The sequence below is a fragment of the Saccopteryx leptura genome, chromosome 3, assembly GCF_036850995.1.
Source record: "Saccopteryx leptura isolate mSacLep1 chromosome 3, mSacLep1_pri_phased_curated, whole genome shotgun sequence".
Classification (NCBI taxonomy): Eukaryota; Metazoa; Chordata; class Mammalia; order Chiroptera; family Emballonuridae; genus Saccopteryx; species Saccopteryx leptura.
In genome coordinates this window covers 337,712,410-337,726,277 of record NC_089505.1, presented here as the reverse complement: position 1 = coordinate 337,726,277, position 13,868 = coordinate 337,712,410, and the positions used below count along the sequence as shown (strand labels likewise).

Below are 13,868 nucleotides of genomic sequence, written 5' to 3'. Positions count from 1 at the left end.
ATATGACAATCAATGAACAACGAAAGTGAAGCAACTGTGAGTTGATACTTCTTGCTTCACCACGCCTCTGTAAAATCAATAAATAAAATCTTTTAAAAAATTAAGACTTATAATTATAACCACAATGCCATCATCTTAGCTAAAAGAAATTAATAATAATAATTCCTTAATATCATAAAATATCCAGTCAATGTTAATGTTTCTTTAATTGCTGTGTATTTATATAAATATAAAAATAAAAAATATACATAACTTTTATAAGTTGTTTTTCTGAATCAGTATTTAAATAAGTTCAACTTATTGGTATTGATTGAATGTCTCTGACACATATCTTAAGCTTATTTTAATTTAAAGGTTTGGCCCTGGCAGGTTTGCTCAGTGGTAGAGCGTCAGCCTGGTGTGTGGATGTCTTGGGTTTGATTCCCAGTCAGGGCACACAGGAGAAGCAACCATTCCTCCCTCTCCCCTTTCTCTCTCTCTCTCTCTCTCTCTCTCTCTCTCTCTCTGTCTCTCTTTTCCTGTAGCTATGGCCTGATTGGTTCGAGAGCATGGGCCTGGGCACTAAGGGTGGCTCTGTCTAGCCCAGGGGTAGTCAACCTTTTTATACCTACCGCCAACTTTTGTATCTCTGTTAGTAGTAAAAATTTTCTAACCGCCTACCAGTTCCACAGTAATGGTGATTTATAAAGTAGGGAAGTAACTTTACTTTATAAAATTACTTACCAAGTACTTTATGTCAGATTTTTGCTAAGTTTGGCAGAATCTTTATAAAACAACTTACTATAGTTAAATCTATCTTTTTATTTATACTTCGGTTGCTCTGCTACCTCCCACCATGAAAGCTGAAATGCTCACTAGTGGGAAGTAGGGACCAGGTTGACTACCACTGGTCTAGCCTCTGCCTTAGGCACTAAAAATAGCTTGGTTTCAACCATGGCCCTAGACGGGCAGGGCATTGGTCCCAGACAGGGGTCACTGGGTGGATCTTGTTGGGGTATATGTAGGAGTCTGTCTCTCTATCTCCCCTCCTCTCACTTGGAAAAAGAAGAAAAAATAATAATAATTTAAAGGTTCCCATTACTGACCACTAGTAATACTGGGCACATTTTCATTGCTTATTGGACATCTGTATGTATATTTGGTTTTGTGAAGTATCTGTTCAAGTCCTTTACCATAAGGAAAGCCCTTGGACAGATATTGGGCTTTCTGCCCTTTTTTATTGAGATGTAAAAGTTCCTTATATGTTCTGAATATAAGTTTCTTTGCAATATATATACACATATATTCCTAATATATGTGTCTCAAATATTTTCTCTTATTCTGTGACTTGCCAATTTATTCTCTTATTTATAATTTCAATTTTTTTCTTCAATCTTAAGTGAAATATGACAATGTCTTTAATAGTATGATAAATGAAAAGGCAGAATATAATATTTTATACACAATGTGACATCAATTGCATAATAACAAAAAAGAAAAAAAACACACAAACGTAGTCAAGTAACTACAGTTACTTCTACAGGTTAAAACATGGTGCTTACTTATTCTCTCACTTTTTCTTTTTTAAAAAATTTATTGTGTTGATATGGTTTCAAGTGTCCCACTCAATGTAGCACCCTCCACCCCCCACCCCCCACGTCGTGCTCCCCACGCTCCACGCAAAGTCTCTTTCCATTCCCACATCACTCTTTTTTTTTTTTTTTTTTGTATTTTTCTGAAGCTGGAAATAGGGAGAGACAGTCAGACAGACTCCCGCATGTGCGCGACCGGGATCCACCCGGCTCGCCCACCAGGGGGCGACGCTCTGCCCACCAGGGGGCGATGCTCTGCCCCTCTGGGGCGTCGCTCTGTCGGGACCAGAGCCACTCCAGCGCCTGGGGCAGAGGCCAAGGAGCCATCCCCAGCGCCTGGGCCATCTTTGCTCCAATGGAGCCTCGGCTGCGGGAGGGGAGGAGAGAGACAGAGAGGAAGGAGAGGGGGAGGGGTGGAGAAGCAGATGGGCGCTTCTCCTGTGTGCCCTGGCAGGGAATCGAACCCGGGACTTCTGCACGCCAGGCCGACGCTCTACCACTGAGCCAACCGGCCAGGGCCTCACGTCACTCTTTTTGATGCTCCTTCTCTACTCATTCTTTTAATGGTATCTTGATGAGCAGAGGTTTTAATTTTGATCAAGTTCAATATATCAATTTTTTAATATGGTTCATGCTACTTGGGTCCTCTCTCCATGCACGGCAATGTAAAGGTGTTACATTTAATATTGTTAAACTTCATTATGATTGTTGGAGTCCGGGCGTAGAGGGGGCACCAAGCAGCGAAACCTTAGAGACTAATCCAGTTATGACATTTTTTTATTGAGATATAATTGCATATTATTAGTTTTGATGTACAGCATAATAATTTGATATTTGTATATATTGTGAAATGATCATCACAATAAGTCTAATTAATATCTATTACCACACAGAGTTATAATTTTTGTGTATGTGATGAGAAATTTTAAGATCTCCTTTCTTAACAATTGTCATAAATATATGAAATGGTGAATTATTTATAACTAGAAGTTTGTACCTATTGTAGAAAGAATTTTTTTTTCTTAAATCTATGAGAGTAAGTTGCCAACTTGATACCCTTCAACCTGAATACTTCAGTATCTATTTTCTATAAACAAGGACATTCTCTTACATGACTGTAACACCACCGTTCAAATCATTGATACATATCTCTCCAATTGTTTCAATAATGTCTTTTATAGTAAAAAAACCTCTAATTTAAAAGCATATGTTACATTGAGTTGGGTTTTGTTTGTTTGTTTGTTTGTTTTTTAAATAGGGACAGACAGACAGGAATGGGGAGAGATGAGAAGTATCAATCATCAGATATTTGTTGCAACACCTTAGTAGTTCATTGACTGCTTTCTCATATGTGCCTTGACCGTGGACCTTCAGCAGACCGAGTAACCCCTTGTTTGAACCAGCAACCTTGGGTCCAAGCTGGTGAGCTTTTTGCTCAAGCCAGATGAGCCTGCGCTCAAGCTAGCGACCTCGGGGTCTCGAACCTGGGTCCTCCACATCTCAGTCTGACTCTCTATCCACTGTGCCACCTCCTGGTCAGGCTGTTTATCTCTTTCAATTTGGAGTAATTCTTCAGTCTATTCTTGACTTTCATGACCTACGCACTTTTGAACATTATAGAGCATAGTTTACAGAATAATTATTTGTAAATATTCCTTAATTTTTTTTTTCTGATGATTTCTTATGATAAAATTGAGATTACATTTTTGTGTGTGTGTGTGTGTGTGAGAATGTTGTAGTATTGAGGATGCTTTCTTCTCGTTACATCCTGTCAGTATGAGTTCAGATTATTCCATTACTGATGTTTCTTGGAACAATGGATTAAGTTGGTAAAGGCACTGTAGCATTCTATTTTTCCTTTATAATTACTAAATATTTTATAGGGAGATACTTTGAGACTATATAATACCCAGTTTCTCAACAAACATTCCATTTATTCATTGATTTTTAAAAATATTTGTATGGATTCATGGTTTCCTACTTTATTCAGTGGGTTATAACATGTTATCATCAGTAATTTTAGAGCTCAAATTGTCCATGATGTGACTAGTGGCAGTCCCTTCAAGCTGGCTTCTGTGTCCTTCTGACATGTTCCCACGACTTTTTGAGCACTTTCATGCTTTTAGGCACTAGTTGTTCCAGGTTTTTCTATTTTTCTTGCTCCATTTCTTGCTCCATCCTAAAATCATCCATTTCTCTAAGGATCCTTGGTTTCTTTTATTGGAAAATAGCTTTTATTTATTTTTATTTATTTATTTAGCATCTGTTGAATTTATTCATCATAACCACAGAGGTACTGTCTGCATGCTGTCACACACAGACACAAACACAGATACAGCACAATATCCATATTTAGCCCAAGTGCATTCCTTCTGAGCCTCATTTATATGTCTCCATATGCCACGGCCCGTCATTTAAATAATGGATACTAGTCCCTGCTGAGGAGTGGGGGTGGCCAGCATCTGTTCCTTAGCCACACAGAAGAGGTGCTGGCTCGCTGGTTGGTATTGAACGGCCTCCGGGTTTGAATAGAAATCAGAGAATGGCTGAGTTTCAGCTTAGTGCATCCCAACCCCCTTTGTTTCACCAAGGGAAAAAAAGAAAGCACAATAAGTGATGCCAGAGATAACTTTCGTATTAGTGGCAGAATTTGGGCTAAGCTCCATTTGAAAGAGAAAGAGTATTTCTTTTTTTAATTATTATTATTCAGTGAGAGGGCAGTAGGCAGAGAAAGACCCCTACATGCGTGGACCAGATCAACCCAGCAAGCCCACTAGGGGGCGATGCTCTGCCCATCTGGGACATTGTTCTATTGCTCAGCAACTGAGCTCTTCTTAGCACCTGAAGGGGAGGCCAAGGAGCCATCCCCAGCATTCCAGGCCAACTTACTCCAATTGAGCCATTACAATGGGGGGGGGGGAGAGAGAGAGAGAGAGAGAGAGAGAGAATTTAGTAGTGGAAGGGGTAGAGAAACAGATGGGCACTTCTACTGTGTGCCCTGACTGGGAATCGAACCCAGGATCATCCACATGCTGGGCCTATGCTTTACCACTGAGCCCACCGGCCAGGACCAAGAAAGAATATTTCAAACTGCAAAGTATTCCACACAAAAGATACTTTGTGAGACTGTGATTGGTTGAACATATATGCACTCCCTCACATTTCTGTTCCATTAAACCTTGCACATTAGAGCCGTTGGGCAGGTATTTGGTGGTCCTCACTCCTTTTTCTGTGCAACCTCATCAAAATGTGCACAGTCCTTGGCGAGCATACATTTCTTTATTTTTCCCAGTTTTATTTGAGAGGAGTTTTATTTTCTTGAATGTGGAACTGAACCGCCCCTTCCTCTTTCCCATGTTGATGCCTAGCGTTCCCTCTCAGAAGCTCTCTTGAAGAACCCGGCTCTGAAGGTCAGGACTTATTTAAGGAACTTTTATTTGTTCCTTTTTCTACACTTTTTATGATGCTTAGGGAGAGAGAGGCTTAGAACATAAAGCTTCGGGCAGTGCCAAGGAGAGGTCTATTTTTCATCCCTTTAAGAATAGTGTGTTCTTCGTGTAGTCGAGAAATTGGTAGAAATAAAGAAAAATTTGCTTAAATTTTTAACACAATTTAATTACAAAGATAATACACAAATATAATCTTGAAAAAAAATCAGATATTCTAGGTAAAGCTAAATCCCTTTGATACCATCCATAGCCCCACTCTCTCCTCTGGAGAGACATAGCTGTTAACAGTGCAGTGGGTAGCCTTCCAAGCCTCTCCCCCTACTTTTTTTTTTTTTTGTATTTTTCTGAGCTGGAAACGGGGAGAGACAGACAGTCAGACAGACTCCCGCATGCACCCCACCGGGATCCACCCGGCACGCACACCAGGGGCGAGGCTCTGCCCACCAGGGGGCGATGCTCTGCCCATCCTGGGCGTCGCTATGCTGCGACCAGAGCCACTCTAGCGCCTGAGGCAGAGGCCACAGAGCCATCCCCAGCGCCCGGGCCATCTTTGCTCCAATGGAGCCTTGGCTGCGGGAGGGGAAGAGAGAAACAGAGAGGAAGGAGAGGGGGAGGGGTGGAGAAGTAGATGGGCGCTTCTCCTGTGTGCCCTGGCCGGGAATCGAACCCGAAACTTCTGCACGCCAGGCCAACGCTCTACCACTGAGCCAACCGGCCAGGGCTCTCCCCCTGCTTTTACACAGCTACATGTCTCTTGACACAGGCCGTCATTGTCTTTTTATAAATGATAAAATGTTACACAATTAAATAGTTGCAACTTGCCCTTTTCTTGGGGGGTAACTAATAATACATCATGGAGTGTTTTCCATATCTGTGTAAAGACTCGCCTCACTGCTGTTTACTGCTGTAGAACATTGTATAGCACAGGTGTTGTTTAGCTGCAATGATGGACATACAAGTTATCATTTCAGTTCCACAAAGACTTTATTTCTCAATTAACTGACTCTATTTAGGTCTACTTTTGGCCATCTGTCCTGTAGGGTAGGTTTTTTCCCACCCATTTCACACAGAGTATGCATTTTAACATTTACTGGGCCTCTGTTATATCCAAGCACTGTGCCTGGTGCTAGGACTCCAGACATGGGGATAACCTTGTTATTTCCATCAGAGAAGTCAGTCTTTCCTGAAACAAATTCTGTATATTATGATTTCATGCGCTCATTAAAAACCTACTGAAGCCCTGGCCAGTTAGCTCAGTTGGTTAAGAGTCATCCTGAAACAACAAGGTTGCAGGTTTGATCCCCGGTCAGGACACACAAGGGAAGTGACCAATGAGTACACGAATGAGTGGAACAACAAATGCTTCCCTTCCCCCTTCCCTCTCTCTTCCTTCCTTTCTCTGTCTCTCTAAAAATCAATAAAAATGAAGCCCTGGCCCATTTGGTTGGAACATCGTCCCCGAGCACAGAGGTTGCCGGGGTTCAATTCCCTGATCAGGGCACATACAGGAGCAGCTCCATGTTCCTATCTCTTGCAAAACAAACAAACAAATAAAACAAAACAACAACCACAAAAACCTATTGAATGGATGCAAATTGGGAGACTAGGAAACTTAGTCTCCCCTGCTCTCACCCCAGAATGCCCTTGGTGCCAGCACAGTTTTGCAGCAGCTACGGCTTTGACTCGTGTGTGTCTGTCCCCTGGGAGCTGCAGCAGGTGCGTGTGCTCTGGGGAGGCACCTGTTTTGTTCTCTGACCAGAAAAAATAGTTTCACAAGAACAAATTGTAAAAACTGGGAAAATGTTAATAATGTAAAACACCTGATTTAGATTGATCAAGGCCGCTGAATCCACTAGTTCTTGTCCAGAATAACTTGATAATCACATTTGAGGACTACATCCCTTCCCCCACAACGTACCGAAATCCAAGGGAAGAGAATTGCTGTCCTGCAGGGCATGTGCCAAACTGACAAGATTAAAATGAGCTCTATTAGCAAGGGCATATGCGTGCGTTATTAACCATGCACATTATGTCATGGGCTGAGGGCGATGTTGATCAGGGAAAACATTCCAGTCCAGGAGATTTTTAAAAATTAGTTGTCGTCCAGCATCCCCATTCTTAGGTTCATATCTAACAAATATATACATATGTTCACCAAGAGACTGTTTGTAACAGCTCTATTCATAACAGCTAAACCTGATGCACACCAACAGCTGGATGGATAAATAAATTGCGATAGAGTCACACAATTGAATTCTATATAACAGTGAAAATAAATGATCTGCTATCATATTTGACAACTTAAATGAATCCCACAAACATAATATTAAATGAAAGAAGATAGGAGCCAAAGAGCACATACTTTATTTTTCACTTGTATAAAGTTTAAAAACAGCAAAACTAAGCTGTAGTTATAGAAATTGGGACAGTGCTTACCTTTGTGGGGAGGTGGTGTTTAGAAAACGGCATAAGGCAGGTTTCTGGGGCGCTGGAAACGCTGTTTGCAGCACTGGTTGCAGTGGTGGGATTCAGCCGGTTCGCACCGGTTTGGCAGACCTGATACCTAATATTTTGTTGAGTTCAGCAAACTGGTTGTTAAAATGACACTTGTAATCACAGCTTTCTCTAAGGTGGGCACTTGGGCAGCTGCTTAATGCGGGAATCACAAATTTACATTTATTACTCTTTTAACATTCATCTGCGCAATAGTGTATTTATTCTAAGCGCCCGTATTAACGTTCACTTTGTCCATAGGTGAAAAAAATTGCCAGTGAGCATGCCAATCAAAAAGCAATATGGAAAATACCTTAACAGTTTTGTTGTTTTTTTGTCAGGTATTATTTAATATTTTTCCATTAATATTTTAAAACTCGTATACCATAATCTAGTTTTGTGTACCTCTTTGATTGTTTTATTTAAGTATTAAATGCATGAAATAATAAACTACCTTTTGGTATATTGCTTTTTTATACTTAAAACAGTCATAGGGCAGAGAACTAGTTGTTAAATTATTTGAATCTCATCACTGGCTGGTTGCCATGGTGTGCAAATTCAATAGACTGTAAGTATGTAGACTTTCTGTGTGTATGTTATACTTCAATAAAAAAATTGTAAAATTAAAAATAAGTAAATAAATAAGCAATATTTTTGATGCCAGTTCCTTTGTAGACATTCTCAGCATCTTCTCCAGACATCTCCATGACTCCGACACAAAGAGCACGCTGTTCTTGTTCTGCCATGATGACGACAATTGGATGGACCACAGCAGGGTCAAGTTTAGCTCCAGGAGAGGTGAAGCCTGGACACCTGATATTTGTGCCACTGAGTACAAATTTGATGGCTCTTTTATCAACCTGCTAGTGTGGCAGGATAAAAGGATATTTGTGAAGTAATCTGAGGGTTGAACTAAAAACGCCCTTCTCTTTATCTAAAAAAATAGTGACTCTCTGTTTAGTGTAAGGACTTCTATATGTTCATGGCATCGCACTATTTTGACAGGGTCTTTCTTAGGCATGATTTGATTAAGTCATGGCTCAATACCTGGAAATTGCTCTACCAACTGCTTCTTAATACTATTTATAACTGAGGTTTTCAGCTGGATGCAATTGGACACATTGTCTTTTTCATTAAATTTCTTGAACATGATTCAAGGTGAAGGAGGCTATAATAGAAGAGGGCCTGGAATGGGGAAAAAATTGAATTATCAAGGATTGGCAAGATCCCCTTATACAAGAAAAGCCAGCCCTGACAGTTGGAGCTGTTGTTGTTCTTCTTAAATAGCTATCAGAAGCCAAGATTTGGGTGTCAGGTGTACTCATATATTTTAAGAGGGTTACTGCACTTAAGCTCTCTCAGTGGAAAGTACTAGGAAATACACCCAAGAACTACTGAATCAGAGTTTCTATTTCCCCAGGAAATTCATATGCACATTGAAGTTTAAGAAGCATTCTCATGTAAAGTAATGAGCTACTGTCCAAGCCAGCTGTTGGAGCATCAGCTATTACAGCTGCATCTCAGGCACTGGGGAGAGGAAAGAGAAAAAAAGTCTCAGTTCCCTGTTGAGTCAGCTTCCTTTAATCCCAGAAGACTATAGCAACAATTCTGCAAAATCTTATTGCTTAGAACTTAGTCACATGGTAGAGTACAAGGGAGGCAGGGAACACTAGTCTTTCAGTTGGGTCCATGGCCAGCTGGAATAAAATTTGCATTCTATTTCTAAGGACAACAGGGAATGATGGATATTGAGTAGGTTACATGAGTCTCTGCCCCTCTGGGCTTACTTGGTAATCCCTGTGTCCTCTCTGCATGCTAAGAAGTTATTGGCAACAGAGTCAGCGCTGGGCACAGCTACCAATCACCCACATGTGGACAGCAGGGAGGTCACCATGGTCAACCCAAAATTGATACACAAAAGTAAAATCTGCCTTTTATGTAGACGCTGTCAACATCATGCCCTCCTACCCTGCCTTCTGCCTGGCCCTAGACCGGACCTCGGGCCAGACTTCAAGGTAGAATAGAAAATGTGGAAGACACAGCTTAAAAGAATAACTCAGCTGGCAGACTTCAGGCACAGACTTCCCAGGTTTCATTTCCAGAGCCATCACTTACTAGCTTTGGACTTTCAATTAGTTATGGCCACTTTAACTAACTTTTAGTAAGTTGCTCCAGTGATGAAAGGCCTCACAAGGCCTCAATGTCTTCACTTTAAAATAGTGATGAGTACAGGACTAGCTCATGGGTCGTGAAGATGTAATAGAAATAATTCATGAAAAGCTCTTAGAGCACCTGGCCCATTCAGAACTCTCTATAACTAGTAGTTTTTATTACTGAGCAGAACTACCAAGAGCAAAGATATAATCTCTCTGGAGATGGTTGCCAACCCTGACAGTGGACTTGGGCCCAGAGACCTGTTTCACAAGAAGCACAGAAACTACCAACTTGGAAATGTCATCAATTTACTTAATACTTTCAGCCCAATATTCCCACCGGTTTAGAGAAGATTGCAACTAGCTTTGTTTACTGTTTAATACCCTTGTGATCAACACCCAAGATTTGTCTGTTTATTGTTTTACAGCACAATATATTTTCTGTCCTTGAGTTTGGCTTCCTTTCTTGACTACTTGAACTACTTCCAACACATTTTTAAAAACAATACTTAAAAAAAGAAAAACAAACCCAAAAACCAATGTTCTAGTCAGGCGTCCCCAAACTACGGCCCCGCAGGCCACATGCAGCCCCCTGAGGCCATTTATCCACCCCCACCCCACCCCCACCCCCCGCCGCACTTCTGGAAGGGGCACCTCTTACCCTTTCATTGATGGTCAGTGAGAGAAGCACTGTATGTGGCGGCCCTCCAACGGTCTGAGGGACAGTGAACTGGCCCCCTGTGTAAAAAATTTGGGGACCCCTATAAGATACAGCGTTTGACTTTACACACATCCTCTCTGTGCTAAAACCTGCACTGTCTCCTTCCCAGGACTTAGAAAACCCTGGCAAGTCCACATCTGTCACTGGATACACAAAAAGTCACACTATCATTTTCTTGGACAAACATCCTGGGCAATTTGGCTTGTCTTCCTTTGTCATTAATACAACCGGTTTTGCTGAGTACCTTAAGGGACCTTGAAAGACCAGTTCTTGTGATTCTAATCTCCTCTCTGCTTTATCATTTTGGTTTATAATTCTATATTTGCCAGTGGCTTCTAGGTACCACTGAAAGAAATACCTAAGACAAACAAAGAGCATTTTCTCTTCTGGGGATCCATGTCTCCCTGACATGATGGGAAAGATTTAAAGAACGCCAGAAGCACGTGAGTGAGTGCGTCCGTGCCGCGTTTCTGTGAAACTAGGACTCAGTGTTCCTGCAGCAACGTTTGCTTTCGCTCCTTCTGCTACTTCCCAGTTTGGCTGAAACTGTTGGAACTAATCCCTCTGCCCTTTAAACCTCTGGTTTAAGCTAAAATGACACGTGGTTGGCTACTTCAGGGACCAGGGAAGTGAGTGAGAATAGTAACAGTGCCCCCTACTGGTATGTGCCTATAACAGTGAATTTGACCATCTAAGGAGCCCTGATATCTGGCCTGATGACATATGCAAACTGGTGATCAATGCTGTTATAGAGTGGCGCTCATTGCCAGTCTGTCGTGGAGGCCAGACACCACTCCTCTGCATTAGCTCTGCAGTGGGCTGTGGGAGCTACGGAGCTGGTTCTCCCTTTTCCTGGTACCAGTATACCTTTTCCTTCGGGAAATATCTACCCCACTCCAGGTGAATCTAGTGGGAGTTTGACAAGCCACAGTGTCTGATCCTGTCTATTGGGGTGAGATTATGACTCAACCAGACCAATCTTAGTCCTAAATCCTTGTTGAGTAAAGCTAGAGGTCATCTTTTTTTTTTTTTTTTAAGATTTTTATTTATTTAAAACTTTTTAAAGAAAGAGAGAGAAAGTGGGGCAGGAGGAGTGGAGAGTATCAATTCATAGTAGTTGCTTCTCACATGTGCCCTGACCAGGAAAGCCCGGGATTTCGAACTGGCGACCTCAGCATTTCAGGTCGACACTTTACCCACTGCGCCACCACAGGTCAGGCTGGAGGTCATCCTTGACACCAAACTCTCCCTTTCCTGCCACATCCAAGCTGTCAAGGGCTCCCTCCCACTGTACCTCCTAGCTTTCTTTCCTGCCTGACCATCTCTCCTATCACCCTATTCCCAGCTGTGATCATCTCTCTCCTGAACAACTAGCTGTATAGCCTCCAAAACAATTTCCCCACATCCATCTGAGCCACCTCCATCTAGTCTACTGCAGCTGGAGTCATCCTTTCAAAGAACAAACATAATTACATCATCCTACCCATCCCCCACTTCTATTCCGGCTTTAGTTGGCCTTAGATAAAGACAAAATTCCTTAATGTGGTCCACAAGTCACTCCATGGACTGCTAACTCCCCATTTCTCCTGTCTCATTTGCACACCCTCCACAGGGTATTTTCATTCTAGCTACTAAGGCTTTCTTGCAGTTGCAGGCGCTGGTATTAACATGCTGCTTTGTACACACTACTCCATCCATTCTAAATACCCTTGTCCTAACTCTTCAACCAGGTTATTCACCCTTTTTATTTTAGTGCATACATCATTTACTTAGGGGAGCTTTCGCAGACCTCCAAGGTCGAGTTCTTATGCACACCCTCATAGCACCATCTCTCTCTTTCTCAATGCCCTTGATACATGCAATTTTGCACTTACTGGCCAATTAATTTATATCTGTCTTTTCCACTGATTATGAGCTTCATGAGGCTAAATATGGTGTCATTTTGTTCAATAGTATTTGTTGAATGATTGACATAATAAATTGGTCCAAGAGGTGGGCACCCAACATAGGCTGGGCCAACTGGAGCGTTTCCCCAGAACTTCCCAAATCAAAGGTGGAAGGAAAGTTCTCTCTTTTCCTTTGGGATAATGAACTACCAGGGGCCAGGCTCTGGGTGGCAGATGACCATCTTCCCTGCCTTATGGTGCTTATTGGCATGCAAAATAAAATCTGGCCTGTGAAGAGGAAAGCCAGTCTTGCTGGAGTGGTGACCCTCATTCCATCCCCTGGTCCCTGAGCTCAGGAGCTCCTCCCTCTGCTCTCCAAGATGCCCCAAGTCATTCCCATCTGTGAGAGCTAATAAATAAATCGCCAGTTTATGTAAGCTTATCTGAATTGGGGTTTCATTACCTGCAGCAGAAAGACTTTTGGCTAAGACAAGTTAACCCAGTGATGTAAATCACAAGAGATCTAAAACTAGAGAGGCATAGAGTTAGGAGTTTAAAAAATAATCAGCCTAAAGGTAAGTTAAAACTGTATTTCATATGACAAATTTTGACGACTACAATTAGACCATATGGATGCCCCTTGCCATCTGCCATAGGAAAGGTAGCTGTAACCTGCTGGCAAGGATCGGGGACATGGTTCAAGTGTTTCATTCAAAGGTTAAGTCCATCCCTGCAGCAAACAGGCAGCAACTAATTTACCCAGCTATCCATGCTTGCAACACACATGTATTGTGTACCTACTATGTGTACCACAGATAACATAGGGAACATAGTTCCCTTGAGAAGTTTCCTGTAAGGTTTGTTAGGGTGAATGGCATAGACATAAGTAACAAGATAAGAAATTCTCAGATCTACTCTCAGTTAGCTAACCTTTCACAGGCTTCATGAGAGGCAGGGCAGCATACCATGAAAAGCCTGAAAGACCTGGTTGTGAATTTTGGCTCCTTTACTGACACTGAACCTTACTTAGTTTCCTTTGCTGCTAATGGGGATAATACTACCCTTGCACGTTATCAGAAGAATGAAAACAGATAAAATATATAAAGCATCAGCTGAAAGGCTTTCAGTAGATTGGAGCTAATGTTATTATGTGTTCAGATGGTACTTTGAGAACAACCTGGTAAGAACCATTATCAAAATTATATACACACACACACCCTACCCACCCATCCCGATCACCCAGAGTATTTAAAATCCCAAGTATTAGGAATTGGGGTTTGAAGCTCACAGTTTGTTGTTGTTGTTGTTGTTTTTAAATCAAGTGAGAGGCGGGGAGGCAGAGGGACCAACTTCGCATGTACCCTAACCGGGATCCACCCAGCAACCCCCACTCCTGTCTGGGGTTGATGCTTTGCCCATTTGGGGTCGCTGCTTCACTGGTCGGCAACTGAGCTATTCTAGCACCTGAGGTGAGGCCATGGAGCCATCCTCAGAGCCAGGGGCCAATTGCTCATTCAAGCCATGGCTGCAGGATGGAAAGAGGGGGAGGAGGGGAAGAGGTGGATAAGCAGATGATCACTTCTCCTGTGTGCCCC

General features: G+C 42.1%; 1 pseudogene; it reads right to left on the bottom strand.

Moving 5' to 3' along the window:
- Window positions 1-3,950: 3,950 nt before the first annotated feature.
- Window positions 3,951-8,663, bottom strand: LOC136401281 (malignant T-cell-amplified sequence 1-like; annotated as a pseudogene).
- Between the last annotated feature and the right edge of the window lie 5,205 nt (window positions 8,664-13,868).